This window comes from Hylobates moloch, unplaced genomic scaffold, assembly GCF_009828535.3.
Source record: "Hylobates moloch isolate HMO894 unplaced genomic scaffold, HMol_V3 SCAFFOLD_3, whole genome shotgun sequence".
Classification (NCBI taxonomy): domain Eukaryota; kingdom Metazoa; phylum Chordata; class Mammalia; order Primates; family Hylobatidae; genus Hylobates; species Hylobates moloch.
Window position 1 is genome coordinate 173,402,872 of NW_026652278.1, and position 14,808 is coordinate 173,417,679.

Genomic DNA, 14,808 nt, shown 5'->3' on the forward strand with positions numbered 1-14,808 from the left:
GTAAATATAATAGTGAATAACCGGTAATAATTTACCAGTTTGGGGGAATTATTAAATTATAATATGTCCATTTGATAAAATCTTAGGTGGATATTAAAATTCATGTCAAAACTCTAATTAATGATTTGTTGAAATGTTCATGACATAATAATAACATTAACAAAATAATAATAATTGAGGATGATCACAAATTTTGTTTTATTTATATTTAAAAGTTTGTTACACTAGATAGAGATATACCAACATAATAATAGTGCTGATCTGAGTGATGACATTATTAGATGATTCACATTTTCTTGATTATATTTTTCTATAGGTTCCAATTTGTCTATAATAAATATGTGTTTTTTTATCTGAAAAATCCTCAAATGTAAAACAATGAAATGTGGGCCAAGTATAATTCTTAAAATACATTTACTTTTTGCCTCTTTTTTCTGGATCATGTTTTTCAAGTTCTCTCATATTCCTAAATTCTTCTCTGAACTTGTCTTTCAGTCATTTCTTTACATCAAGTAGCTCTTCTTGTTCCCCTGTTCTTGGTTTTTTTTTTTTTTTTGACATGGTCTATAGATATAACTGAAGAGGGAAAAGACCAAATATTTACTTAATTTAAAATTATATAAAATCTCAAAAAGGTAATTTTTTGGCAAGAAATAGGTTTGACCCTTTGCATAAAGTATTATTTTACTTTGGGAAATAAAGATTTAAATCACTTTACATATAAATCTAAAATATACCTATACAGATCAGAATTTTTTAACCTGGAGTCCATGAACATCTAGGGGTTCATATAATTTGAGGCATCCTCAAATTATGGTCTAGCTTTTTATTTCTTCTTTGTAATCCATCAGCCTTTGGTAAGGTCTTTTTGAACTCTCAGCTTTGTCTCAGCTGTGCCTTGGAGTCTCCCAGGAGGGCCCTCAGGCCACAGCTGGGGGAGCCTCCCACGGTGGGTGTGGAGGTGGCCGCAAGGGTTGATGAGAAGCCAAAGCTGAAGTGACTCTTGGGGGAACAGAGGGAGGACTTCTCACCTGCCTTCTCTGCCTCACCTGGGAGATTCTCTTTTCAGCGTTCACCTTGAAAATTCTGACTTCGTTTTATTAAGAAAGGTGATTTTTTAAATAATGTACACATACTTTATAATGTCAAAGAATAAACGTGTAGCTTGCATCATCTGTTTAGTTTTTACCTGAAACCTCTGCATTTTTTGATGATTCATTGTGATCTTCTACTCCCAATTTTTTAAGCGTTGCATCTCTATTGAGAACACCTATTCTGTTCTCACCATACCATTAATGGAAATGATACATGTGGTTTAATATGTAAGTTTTACGACACTAACAAGTTCATTGTCTAGTGATGGCAAATGTGAGCTATACGGGCTGCCAATTTCTCCTCCTGGGTGCCTATCTCCTCCTGATAGTGCCTATCAGACAACACTGTTCAACACCGCTTTCTTCTTGTTGAGCCCAGATTCAGCCTCAGAAGTTTTCCCAAGTTCTACCAAACGCTTGGCAATGGTATGCAGTATGAAATATATTTATTTATGTATATGTATACAGATATACACACACGCACATAATAGATTTGTCTGTTTTATTATGTCAAAAAATGAACAATTCTTTAGAAGTCCTTTGTCAGACCATGTGTCCTGAGTTTGGATTTGAAAAAAATATTCTCATTGTATGCACACCACATGTACTCTTGCATGTGTAATTATGGTGAAATACATCAGCTGCTCATGCTTTGCTCTTAGTAGGAAATTACAGGGACAAGTCCTGGCCCTCTGGGCTGTGTGATTTCACAGGCTGATTCCCTGATTCAGGCCCAGACAGAATATGTCTGTCTGGGCCTGACTTTGTCACCCTTGTAATTTTTGTTTTTTTTTCTGTTTTTGTTTTGTTTTTTGAAACGGAGCCTCACTCTGTCACCAAGGCTGGAGTGCAGTGGCACGATATCGGTTCACTGCAACCTCCGCCTCCCGGGTTTAAGCAATTCTCATGCCTCAGCCTCCCGAGTAGCTCGAATTATAGACATGTGCCACCACGCCTGGCTAATTTTTGTATTTTTGGTAGAGACAGGGTTTCACCATGTTGATCGGGCTGGTCTTACACTCCTGACCTCAGGTGACCTGCCTGCCTCAGCCCCCCAAACTGCTGGGATTACAGGCATGAGCCACCACGCCCGGCCTGTTATCCTTGTAATTAATAACTAATGTTCTTAGCTACTTTCCCCTTCCACTGAATCCTCTTTCTTTTTTTTTTTTTTTTGAGACGGAGTCTCGCTCTGTCACCCAGGCTGGAGTGCAGTGGCGCAGTCTCGGCTCACTGCAAGCTCTGCCTCCCGGGTTCACGCCATTCTCCTGCCTCAGCCTCTCCGAGTAGCTGGGACTACAGGCGCCCGCCACCATGCCCGGCTAATTTTTTTTTTGTATTTTTAGTAGAGACGGGGTTTCACTGTGGTCCCGATCTCCTGACCTCATGATCCGCCCGCCTCGGCCTCCCAAAGTGCTGGGATTACAAGCGTGAGCCACCGCGCCCGGCCCTCTCTTTCTTGATTAAGAAAATCCTCTTTCTTAATCAAGGCTTGGAGAGGTCTTTTTAAAATTCTAGCCTCAATATCATTCTTTCATCTACTGAGCTATTCCATGGTATGAGATCCAGGAACCTGTTTTCAATAAACAGAACAATGGATTGGCTAAAATGTGAAATACGTTTCACTACAGATATATCTATACTGTATATAAACTCCCATTGACTTTTTCTTTTGCTAATAAAACATGTTAGTTTGATTGTTAGAATTTTATTATTTGAGTTATCAGTGTGAAAGCAGAGAGGAAATAACCAATAAGTCACGCCTATAGCCATGTCTGAGACAAAAGCTGTCTGTGAAAGACATTTAGCCCTATGAGTTCCAACAGAAGCTGCCGGACATTCCGAATCAGCCTGCAATTCCTTGTTTTGAAAAAGACATGCAGTGATTTACTCGTTAGGTCAAAAGCAGACAGGTGTCTCCCTTGTTTGAGCTTCTCCGTTGAGGTTTACATGGATCTGTGAAGCTGCCAGCAGTGCCCCCGCCTTCTGTTAAAAGGGTCAAACCCAGCAAGAATTCCGAGGGAATGGGTTCCTCTTCCCAAACTGCTGCATAGAACTCTTCAAACTTTATTGTGCTCTTGGCTTGGAGTTTCAGCCTATAAGAAATTAAGAATACCGGGAAAGGAAAAGGGACTTGCAGATAGAACAGATCTGCAAATAGAAGAGAGTTGTATTCCAGGAAACACAGTAACCAGATCCCTTCCCAACACGTTTACCCTTTTTAGCTCAGATATTAAGTTTGTTGTTGTTGTTGTTGTTTTGTTTTTGCTTTTGTTTGTTTGTTTTTTGAGACAGGGTCTCACTCTGTCACCCAGGCTGGAGTACAGTGGAATGATCTCGGCTCACTGCAACCTCTACCTCCCGGGTTCAAGCGATTCTCCTACTTCAGCCTCTGGAGTAGCTGGGACTATGGCCCGCACCAACACACCTGGCTAATTTTTGTATTTTTTTGTATTGTTTTTGTTTTTGTTTTTGTTTTGGTGGAGATGGGGTTTCACCATGTTGGCCAGGCTGGTCTCAAACTCCTGACCACAAGTGATCCACCAGCCTCAGCCTCCCAAAGTGTTGGGATTGTAGGCATGAGCCACCGCACCCAGCCAGATATTAAGTTTTAAAGTTTAAAAATGTGGTTTCGAATTTTACAGTTTTCTTCAAGTTGATGTGGAAGAAAATTAGTAACAAGTTAAAAAATAATAGTGAAGACAGTGACTTTGAAACTAGGACTATCGGTCTAAAAGTAACTTCTTCATAAACATACTCTGTGTTGTGGAAATTGATCATACAAGCTGAGTCATTCTTATCCACCCAACCAAAACAGAGTGAAGGGCTGGGGGGAAAGAGCACTAATGACAAGTGACGTTGCTCTAGAAATAAAATTCTCTGCAAGTCTAGTGGCTGAAACTGCCTATTGTAGCCTGAGACCAGTTTTATCTGTGGCCTTAGCAGCTACAACTCCAGGACTAATTTTGTTCACCACGGTCACCAACCAAATGGAGCTGGCCGGCCCCCAGAGCTTTGCTAAAACCAAAGAACTTTCTCTAGGACCACACAGAACATTCCCTTTTTTTTCCCCATAAAATCCCCAACCTCCTTTTCATTCTTTAGACATACCAAAAACTACTTAGTCTGCCCGTATGCCCTGAGTTGCAAATTCTTTCTTCCCAAATAAAGTGTTAAATTTAGAGTCATCTCTAATTTTTTATTCTCACTTCCACAGTGTGTATGTAGGTGTATGTGGGGGTGGGGAAAAGAGAAAAAGGAAGGGAGAGAGAGAGACAGAAACACATCATAATCCTGCTTGCCTGTATGGCAGGGTTGGATTTTGTGTTGTTTCATGGTAGAAATCAGATTGTAGCAAAGAAAAGAAAGAACGACAGCAGGAAAGCATTCCTAATTCCTCAGATGCCTGTCCTGCCAGCTGAACCCTTCTTCAGAGATCTCCCAGCTTCACAGCCCTCAACCCCCCTCCCTGCCCTGACTTGGCAGGGCATAAATGGCTCATAGCAGTCACAGGGCCCCATGCAGGTGACTGGCCTGAGCAGGAGTTGGGGATGCTGCTTGGGACTGATCTATCTTCTCAGGAATTTAGACAACACCATGAAAAGTGCATCTCTGCAAGGATTAAGGAGTCCAAAAATGAGATATGATGATTTAAAAAAAAGGAAAGGTCAGCACTGTCCACTTTGATGTGATTGTGTGTGGTTTCCCTCATATAAACAATATTACCGGCCAGGTGCGGTGGCTCACACCGTAATGCCAGCACTTTGGGAGGCCGAGGCCAGTGGATCACCTGAGGTCAGGAGTTCAAGACCAGCCCGACCAACATGGTGAAATTCCGTCTCTACTAAAAATACAGAAAAAAAAAAAAAATTAGCCAGGTGTGGTGGTACATACCTATAATCCCAGCTACTCGGGAGGCTGAGATAGGAGAATCACTTGAACCCAGGAAGCGGAGGTTGCTGTGAGCCGAGATCACGCCACTGCACTCCAGCCTGGGCAACAGAGTGAGACTCTGTCTCAAAATAAAAATAAAAATAAAAAAACACAACACAACAATATTGCCTTCACCCCTTTTTCATCTTCCCTTCATCCGCTCCTCCTGCCTCCAGTTTAATTACTTGGTAAGTTCGCTAAACATTTATTGAGAATAGAACACTCCCCAAACACTTAATCAACACAGTTGATTAAGACATGGTCTGTGTGAGCAAGGCGTTTGTCCTAACTGGGACAGCTAAGTACCTGATGGTCAGTGCTTTGACGGCAGGGTGTTGATACAGTTTGAATATGGTCCCCTCCAAATCTCATGTTGAATTGTAATCCCCAGTGTTGGAGGTGGGGCCTGGTGGGAGATGATTGGGTCACGGGGGCGGATTTCTCTTGAATGGTTTAGCATCATCCCCTTGGTGCTGTGCTCGAAATGAGCGAGTGCTCATGAGATCTGGCCATTTAAAAGTGTGTGGCATCTCCCCGCACACTCACTGTCTCTTGGTCTCATTCTCACCATGTGATGTGCCTGCTCCCCTTTTGCCTTCTGCCATGATTGGAAGTTTCCTGAGGCCTCCCTGGAAATCTATATATATAAAATCTATATGTATAATATAGATTATACATGTATCATCATATCTGTCCTAATATCTTTTTATTCTCGCTTAGCCTTTTTACAGTAACATTGTCTCATGTATTACAAGCTTTTTTGGAAACAATATTTTCACTGGCTGGGTAATATTTCCTCATCTGAAAGTTTTACAATTTATTGTTTACTTAGCCATTGCCCTCATGTTGGCTATTAGGTTCTTTCCAATTTCTCTCGATGATGATCAACTCTCTCAGGAAGAACTTTACACAATAAATTTTTCCCTGTATTTTGAACTATTTTCTTAAGATAACCTAGGCTGGGCGTGGTGGCTCACGCCTGTAATCCCAGAACTTTAGGAGGCCAAGGTGGGTGGATCATGAGGTCAAGCGGTTGAGACCATCCTGGTCAACATGGTGAAACCCCATCTCTACTAAAAATACAAAACTTAGCCAGGTGTGACGGCGTGCGCCTGTAGTTCCAGCTACTCCGGAGGCTGAGGCAGGAGAATTGCTTGAGTCCGAGAAGTGGAGGCTGCAGTGAGCCGAGATAGCGTCACTGCACTCCAGCCTGGGCAACAGAGCAAGACTCCATCTCAAAACAAAACAAAACAAAACAAAACAAACAAAAATAAACAAAAAAACGATAACCTTACATTAGTGGAATAACCGGGACAAACAGAATGAATAAGGGTCTTGATAAAATTATCTTCCAAGTCGTCTGCAAATTGGTACTCTCTCCAAAAAAAAATTGCATAAGAGTGCCAAGATATGAGTTTCTTATGGATGGAATGATTTGAGGCAAGTTACTTAACTTTCCTGAGCTTCAGCTTCCTCATCTGTAAAATGAAGATGCTGACCTCATCCAACTATGACCCTTTAAAGATGTAGCCTGCGGAATGTGGCACATGTTCTGGTAGACAGTCAGTGCCCAACCTAAATATAAGTGTCCTTCTCCCCTTCCCTTTCCTTCATCCACTGTTAAGTAAAAATGAAGCTCTGTTCAGCTTCAAGTTTCCTAGTAGCCACTCATCTAGATAATGATCAAAACATCTTAGCCACAAGGTATCTCAAGTAGTTACTGTACAAATACAGACAGAATCTCTCCTCTATAATTGGTTTATAGAACCCTACTAGATACTGTGTAATCGAATTGAAAACAGGTGATTTGGTGCATTTGTTTACTGTGCTTCTGAACAGGGGTGATGTTTTATCTATTTTTTCCATTTTATCCTTGTGCAAGTTATTTACCAACTCTGTTCTCAGTTTCCTCATGAAAAAAATAAGGTTACTACCAGTCCTACCTTATTTTTATAACTGAACATGAAAGTACTTCACTAACTACTGAGGTTTTGCTCAGAGACTAAATACATGCACACTGAGCAGGTTATAGGTACCATTGGCCGCATGTCAGATACATATGAAAGAAAAAAGGAGAGACGGAATGAATCTTTACCCAGAGCCTGCATTTTACAGACATTAATTAACACAAGATCTGAGAGGCACTTCATAGTTGCTCAGATTTTACATAGACTAGGAAACTGAAATTCAGCAAAGAGAAGTAGCTTCCTCAAGGTCTTAAGCTACTTAAGCTACCAGGCAGTAGAGGCACAATTTGCTGATGCTAAACAGTACCCTAAGGGACAGAAAGGATATTTATGTTGTATCAACTTCATCATTAGTAACACCGTTATGGGACGGAACAATGAAATAGAAAGGATATTATGTTTTGTCAACTTCATCATTAGTAACACAATTGTGGGACTGAACAATGAAGTATTTTATTAACTTTCACTTTGCTACTTAGAGAAAAATTCAAGGTAAATGCATCAGAGATGTACGCTATTAGTTCCACTCAAAGGATCACTGGAAAGGACCCTGCGTTGATCACTACCATATACCAGGCTGTTTCGTCTCACCTTGGAACTTTTTCACACTGATGATGAGGAGGAAGGAGAGTATAGTGAAGTAACAGAAGAGGTTACAAAACATGTTTATTTACCAGCTAAAGCTAAATTGGCAAAGGAAGGAGAGGTTCATCCCTCCCCTTCTGCACCCCCTCCTTATTATTTTGAAGAAAAAGACCCTTCAGATCTTTCTTTTCCAGAGGACACTGGGCAAAAAGTAGTTGCCCCAGTGACTGTTCAAGCAGCGCCTCGAGCGACCGCTCTTAGTTCTATTCAGGCAGGAATTCAGCAAGCTAGACAAGAGGGTGATTTAGAGGCTTGGCAGTTCCCTGTTAGAATACACCCCCCAGACCAACAGGGAAATATTATAGCTACATTTGAGCCTTTTCCCTTTAAATTACTCAAAGAATTAAACAAGCTATAAATCAGTATGGACCAGGTTCTCCTTTTGTAATGGGACTGTTAAAGAATATTGCTGTTGCCAGTAGGATGATTCCTACTGACTGGGACGCTCTTACTCGAGCTTGTCTAACTCCTGCTCAGTTCTTACAGTTTAAAACTTGGTGGGCAGATGAAGCTTCCATTCAGGCTGCTCTCAATGCCCTGGCCCAACCTGGAATTAATATAACTGCAGACCAACTTTTGAGGGTTGGCGGCTGGGCTGGTTTAGATGCACAACTGGTCACACAGGATGATGCCACAGAGCAGCTTAGAGGAGTGTGCATTAGAGCTTGGGAAAAAATCACTTCAGGTGGGGAACAATACGCTTCCTTTAGTGCTGTAAAACAGGGACCAAGAGAACCATATGTGGATTTTATAGCTCAGTTACAGGAGTCTCTTAAAAAGATGATTGCAGATTCGGCTGCTCAGGATATAGTGTTGCAGTTATTAGCTTTCGATAATGCTAATCCCGATTGCCAGGCTGCTCTGCGACCTATCAGAGGGAAAGCACATTTAGTTGATTATATCAAGGCCTGTGATGGTATCGGAGGTAATCTGCATAAAGCTACTCTGCTAGCACAGGCAATGGCAGGACCGAGAGTGGATAAAGGAAATGCTCCATTTCCTGGAGATTGTTTTAACTGTGGGAAGCATGGTCATACCAAAAAAGAATGTCGAAAAAATCAGCGAGTCAGGCCACCAGATAGGGGAAAAAAGAAAACTGTTGAGCCTGAAATATGTCCAAAATGTAAAAAAGGAGAACATTGGGCTAATCAGTGTCACTCTAAGTTTGATAAAGATGGGAACCCGATTTCAGGAAACGCCATGAGAGGCCTGTCCCGGGCCCCATTCTAAACCAGGGCATTTCCAGCTCAGGCCATTCCCTCACCTCCGTACAATGTGTGCCCCCCGCCACAGCCTGTAGTGCCACAGTAGATTTATGCTGCACAAAAGCTGTGAGCCTTCTGCCTGGGGAACCCCAGCAAAAGGTCCCAACAGGGGTCTGTGGACCCTTGCCAGCGGGGACGATAGGATTACTTCTAGGAAGGTCTAGTTTAGGTTTAAAAGGGGTACAAATACATACAGGAGTCACTGATTCAGATTACAATGGGGAAATTCAAATTGTTATACCTACTTCTGTTCCCTGGAAAGCAGAGCCAGGAGAGCGCATAGCACAGCTCCTGATTGTGCCGTATGTGGGAATGGGGAAAAGTGAAACTAAACGAACAGGAGGATTTGGAAGCACAAATAAACAAGGCAAAGCAGCTTATTGGGTAAATCAAATTACTGATAAACGCCCTACCTGTGAAATAACTATTCAGGGAAAGAAACTTAAAGGTTTGCTAGATACAGGTGCAGACATTTCAATCATTTCTCTACAGCACTGGCAGTCCGCTTGGCCAATTCAACCCACTCAATTTAACGTGGTTGGAGTTGGTAAAGCTGCTGAAGTGTATCAAAGTAGTTACATTTTACATTGTGAAGGGCCTGATGGACAACCTGGGACTATTCAACCAGTTATAACTTCTGTACCTAAAAATTTATGGGGAAGAGATTTATTACAACAATGAAGAGCACAAGTTCTAATTCCAGAACAATTATATAGCCCTCAAAGTCAACATACAATGCATGAAATGGGGTATGTACCTGGTATAGGACTAGAAAAAAATTTGCAAGGTTTGCAAGAACTGCTTCAAGCGGAAAAACAAAGTTCCCGCCAAAGATTAGGAAATAATTTTTGATGGCGGCCATTGTTAAGCCTCCAGAACCTACACCTTTAGAATGGTGAACAGATAAGCCAATTTGGATAGAATAATGGCTGCTAAGTAAAGAGAAACTGGAGGCTGTAGAGTAATCAGTTACTGAACAATTAGAAAATAGGCATATCACTCCAACATTTTCCCTTTGGAATTCTCCGGTTTTCGCAATTAAGAAAAAGTCAGGTAAACAGAGAATGTTAACTGACTTTAAGAGCCATCAATTCAGTTATCCAACCTATGGGACCATCACAGGCAGATTGCCTTCTCCTGCTATACTTCCAAAAAATTGGCCTTTAATAGTCATAGACTTCAAAGACTGTTTCTTTACTATCCCTTTAGCTGAGCAAGACTGTGAATAGTTTGCATTTACAATTCCTGCAGTAAACAACCTGCAGCCTGCTAAGTGTTTTCATTGTTTTACAGATGGGTCTAGTAATGGTAAAGCTTCTTATTTTGGCTCAAAAGGTAAAGTTTTCCAGAGGACCTATGCTTCAGCTCAAAAAGCAGAGCTTGTAGCTGTAATTGGGGTATTGACTGCTTTTGATATGCCTATTAATGTGATTTCTGATTCTTCATATGTGGTTCATTCCGCACGGTTAATTGAAAGTGTGCAGTTACGACTTCATACAGATGAACAATTGATGACTTCATTTACCCAATTGCAAACAGCAGTTGGAAGTAGAATGCACCCTTTTTACATCACTCACATTAGGGCTCATATATCTCTTCCAGGACCTCTGACTGAAGGGAATCAAATGGCTGATCGCCTAGTTGCTAATGCAACATCTAATGCTGACACTTTCACAATTTAACCCATGTTAATGCCTCTGGTCTCAAACGCAGATACAGCATTACCTGGAAAGAAGCAAAGCTATTATCCAGTGATGCCCAACTTGCCAAATGGTACATTCCTCATCTTTCACAGGAGCTAATCCTTGAGGATTGGAATCTAACTCTCTTTGGCAAATGGATGTCACCCGTGTTCCCTTGTTTGGGAGACTAGCTTATGTACATGTGTGTGTGGACACCTTTTCTCGCTTTGTCTGGGCTACATGCCAAACAGGAGAGTCTTCTGCCTGTGTTAAATGTCACCTTTTGCAGTGTTTTGTGGTGATGGGCATTCCAGCTTCTATTAAAACAGATAATGCCCCAGGCTATACTAGCCAAGCTCTAGCTACATTTTTCTCTATGTGGAATATTAAACACATCACTTGTATCCCATACAATTCTCAAGGACCAGCCATAGTGGATAGAATGAATCTCTCCCTAAAACAGCAGTTGCAAAAGCAGAAAGGGGGAGACAGAGAATATGGAACCCCACAGATGCAACTGAACCTAGGATTATTAACTTTAAATTTTTTGAGCCTGCCCAAAGGCCAGATGTTATCAGCAGCTGAACAGCATCCACAGAAACCAGCTGCAAAGACAGAAGCAGAACAACTGATTTGGTGGAGAGGTCCGATAACAAAAAGTTGGGAAATAGGTAAAATAATAACTTGGGGTAGAGGTTATGCTTGTATATCTCCAGGCCAAAATCAACAGCCGATTTGGATACCATCAAGACACCTGAAACCTTATCATGAGCCAGATGCCGAGGAAGAGACTCTGGGAAGATCCCAAGGACCCCCCGGTTGAAGCCATGTCAAGACTGATGCTGAGGGGGACCCCAACTATCATGAGCAACACCCGTCGAACACAGCCACCCACCTGGGGACAGATCAAGAAGCTGTCACAGATGGCGGAAGAAAACCTGAGGAAAGAGGGACAACCGGTCACAATGAGTAATGTAATGGTAGCCATGATAGCGGTTATCACCACTGCTGTGAGTATTCCTTCAATAAGGGCTGACACAGAGAACAATTATATTGGACATATTTTAATCACTCTATGACGTAGTTACACATGCTTTCTGATCTCAGTATTTACCATAATAAATCTGCTCCTGTAATTGAGGCATACCACCCTCAAAAACCTATTTGTAAACAGGATTGGACCCAGTGAGAAAAAATGAACGTACTTGTTTAGGAAGATTGCATTGCAGAACAGGCAGAGGTGCTGCACAAGATTCCTATGGAATTATTATTAATTGGTCCCCTAAGGGGATGTTTAGCTTGAATTGCACCTCTCGGTCTGTGTGCCACAGCCACACTATGTTCAGATGATCCGAACAAAATGGTCAGATGGTAGAAATGATAAGAAGTACAGCAAAAGTTCCTATTATCTGGAATCATGGCGGTATAGTGACACCTCAACTTCAAATGATATGGCCTGCTCTAGGAGCTTAACATAATGATTTAAAATTAAAAGAACAAATATTTAAAGCAGCCCAGGCACACCTAAAGCAGCCCAGACCTTAATGCCAGGAACTGGAATGCTTAAAGGAGCTGAAAATGGATAAAAACACTTGGAAGCTCTGTGATTTCAATGATGATTGTGCTTTTAATCTGTGTTGTTTGTCTTTGTGTAGTCTGCAGATGTGGATCTTGACTCCTGCAAGAAGTAGCTCACTGTGACAAAGCTGCCTTTGCTTTTGTCAATTTGCAAATCAGAGAAGGGGGACCTGTTGGGAGCAGGCTCCACCAAAATCTGGCTATAAACTGGCCCCAAAACTGGCCATAAACAAAATCTCTGCAGCACTGACATGTTTGTGATGGCCATAAATCCCACGCTGGAAGGTTGTGGGTTTACTGGAATGAGGGCAAGAACACCTGGCCCGCCCAAGGTGGAAAACCGCTTAAAGGCATTCTTAAGCCACAAAGGGTACTATGAGTGATCTGTGCCTTAAGGACATGCTCCTGCTGCAGTTAACTAGCCCAACCTATTCCTCTAATTTGGCCCATCCCTTCGTTTCCCATAATGGATTCTTTTAGTTAATTTAATATCTATAGAAATAATGCTAATGACTGGCTTGCTGTTAATAAATACGTGGGTAAATCTCTGTTTGGGGATCTCAGCTCTGAAGGCTGTGAGACCCCTGATTTCCCACTTCACACCTCTATATTTCTGTGTGTGTGTCTTTAATTCCTCTAGCACTGCTGGGTTAGGGTCTCCCTGGGTTAGGTTGCTCCCTGGGCAACATACATATATGTAACATATATCCCATGTTCATTTCGTGGTGGTGTTTTAGCATTAAAATGAGGTGGGGCCACGCGCGGTGGCTCACGCCTGTAATCCCAACACTTTGGGAGGCCGAGGCGGGGGGGGATCACCTGTGGTAAGGAGTTCGAGACCAGCCTGACCAACATGGCGAAGCCTCATCTCTACTAAAAATACAAAAATTAGCTGGGTGTGGTGGCGGATTCCTGTAATCCCAGCTACTCTGGAGGCTAAGGCAGGAGAATTGCTTGAACTCTGGAGGCAGAGGTTGTAGTGAGCCGAGATTGTGCCACTGCACTCCAGCCTGGGCGACAGAGCAAGACTGCCTCTCAAAAATAAAAATAATAATAATAATAATAAAAATAGAATGTGAGCAGAGGGACAGAGGAAATAGGATTCATTCCGTAGAAAATAGGGAGACACCCTACAGGCCTTCAAGCAGGAAAGTAACACCTCAAAGGAATGTAGACCAAGACCTACAGGCCCCCGCCACTACACCGGGCTAATTTTTTATATTTTCAGTAGAGACGGGGTTTCACCATGTTGGCCAGGCTGGTCTCGAACTCCTGCCCTCGCAATTAGCTGCCTCCTAAAGTGCTGGGATTACAGGGGTGGGCCACCGCGCCCGGCCGATTTTTTTTTTTTTTTTTTCTAGTTTTAGATTCCGGGATACATGTGCAGGTTTGTTACCTGGGTACATTGCATGATGCTGAGGTTTGGGCTTTTATTGGACCCATTAACCAAATAGTGAACATGGTACCCGTTAGGTCGTTTTTCAGCTGTTGGCCCCTCCCTCGCTTGCCCCTTTTGGAGCCCTAGTTCTCACTGTTCCCATCTGTGTGTCCATAGATTCCCAAACTTTAGCTCCGGCTTACAAGTGAGAACATGCAGGATCTGGTTTTCTGTTCTTGTGCTAATTGGCTTAGGACCTGGCCTCTAGCTGCATCCATGTTGCGGCTAAGGTCAAGATTTTGTTCTGTTTATGGCTGAGTACCTGGTGATTTTAAAAAGAAAAGTTTGCTGAACCAATTTACACTGAGGCCTGCACGGTGGGGCTTCTGGAAGCAGCACTGTTGCGGAGGCTGCTATTAGGACCCAATTGGAGGCGCCTGGGAGTAGCGCCTAGACAGGGAGAAGCTCGGGAGGACGAGGCCTCTGACCGGCCGGAGGACGAGGCCTCTGACCCGCCGCAGCACTCAGCTCCCTGCACCGCGGTGGTGACCGCGCCCGCGCCACGCGCGCCGAAAGGACTCCGCGAGCTCCTGCAGGTAACGCGCTCAGTGCAGTCCGGAGTCCAGAACAGGCAGTTGCTGAGTTATGTCCGGGGGAGATCTGTGTCCTTCAGGGTGGGAGGACACAGGGTGGGAGGACACAGGATGGGAGGAAACCCAGCGCGCGAGCCTCTGGGCAGTGGTAAGGGCGGGTTGGGAGTTGGGTTCGGCGAGTTCAAAGGAGGCTCCCGGGCTGCAGAGGCCCCGCCAGGCTGTCCCTGCCCCACGAGCCCCCTCTCCTGCGGTCTCCTGGACTGCGGCGACGAGGGGTCGGGGCCGGGGCTGGGGCTCCAGTTGCCTGGGGATGCGCTGCGCGCCCAGAACGGCTTCGGGGCCCTGAGGCGGGACTGAGGGTGCGGGAGGGCGGAAGGGGGCGCGGACGCTCCGGAACCCACGGTTCAGGCTCACCCAGGGCTTGGAAGACCCTCGGGAAAGTGCGGGCATTCTGTATCTGGGATGTGTGCTTTGGGTCGGACTGGGGGTTAGGTTGAGAAGGGGGCACTAAGATTTACTTTATTTTATTATTTATTTATTTATTTATTTATTGAGACAGAGTCTCTCTCTTATCGCCAGGCTGGAGTGCAGTGGTGCGATCTCCGCTCACTGCAAACTCCGCCTCCCGGGTTCACGCCATTCTCCTGCCTCAGCTTCCCGAGTAGTTGAGACT